The following is a 1,351-nucleotide window of genomic DNA, read 5'->3' as shown; positions in this document are numbered from 1 at the left end:
GCAGATGACAGGCACAACTATAGAGCACTGGTAGCGGCTCTAGAACTCAGGTACAGAACCCTAAATCAGTCAGAAGTCTACAGGGCTAGGCTTAGGGCGAGATTCCGTGCTAAAGGGGAGAGCCTACAAGAGCTGGCACAGGACTTGGAAAGCATGGCACACAAGGCCTACCCAACTGCACCACCCGATCTCCTCAAGTTGTTGTTGAGGGATCACTTCATAGATGCCTTGGACACTCCACAACTTAAGATATAAGTGAAGCAAGCACACCCCTCGGCCATGCAGGATGCAATGGCCAGAGCTCTAGAATTTGAATCCTATGTTAAGTCCAGCACAGAGGTACCAAGGTTGGTACAGTCATCTGGATTCAAGGCCAGGAAAGGTCAGCTTTCAGAGAGGTTTGAGAGACTTTGCTGGCACTGTAACAAACCAGGGCACAAGAGAGCTCATTGCTGGCAACTTCATCACAGGGAAGATGATATAGCAGGAAAGGCTGCTACCCAGAAAGGCTGTTGGAACTGTGAAAGCACGGACATTTGAGGAGCCAATGTAGGAGGAGTATTACCAACAAGTCAGCCTCAAGGAGACCAGTAGTGGATGGTGTTGAGGGACACTCACCAACCCCCATCATGAGAGTCCCTACAGCTAGGTGTAAAATGCCAAGCACACACAGCATCTATGTGACAGGAAAGCTGGATGGCCAAAGGTGCAACTTTGTCATAGATTCTGCATCTCAGCAAACCCTTGTGAGCATCAAGGTGTTAGATCACGAAGGAGTACCAGAAGCCATACAGAAGCTTTGTGATGTGACAGGACATTCTGCAAGGTTGTGTGTAGCTATTAAGCTCATGGGCATAAAGGACAGACACAAAGTATACTGGGCTGACATTGAAGACCCATGCATACTACGGTTGGGCTACTTACTACCGAGGAAGTGTGTAGTAAATGTTCATAAAATGATGCTTGGGATCAACAAATGCCAAATTCTGGTAAGTGTTAAAAGAGAGGTTGAACTAACTAGGTGCCATCAAGCTGAAGTCAAAGTGACTGAAGGAGTTGATGATGGTAGAGTGGAACCAGGTATAGATATTAAAGCAGAGCAGGAGAAAGATCAAGATTTGAAACCAATGACTGATTTTCTAAAAGAAAGTGTTTTGCACCTTGCTTGGGAGAAGGTGTCTAGCTTAAGCCCTGTGACAAAGAATTATTGGGCACAATGGGACCAGTTGAAGCTTGAAGATGGTATTCTTCTCCGGAGATGGGAAACTGACGACCTGGCAAACGATTATACCGAGAAAGTTACGGGAAGTTGTACTGCGTCAATCCCATGAGAGTTCAACAGGATGACATC

Source organism: Limulus polyphemus, unplaced genomic scaffold, assembly GCF_000517525.1.
Source record: "Limulus polyphemus unplaced genomic scaffold, Limulus_polyphemus-2.1.2 Scaffold1968, whole genome shotgun sequence".
Lineage (NCBI taxonomy): Eukaryota > Metazoa > Arthropoda > Merostomata > Xiphosura > Limulidae > Limulus > Limulus polyphemus.
The sequence above is the reverse complement of the archived record's forward strand: the minus strand, read 5'-3'. Positions refer to the sequence as shown.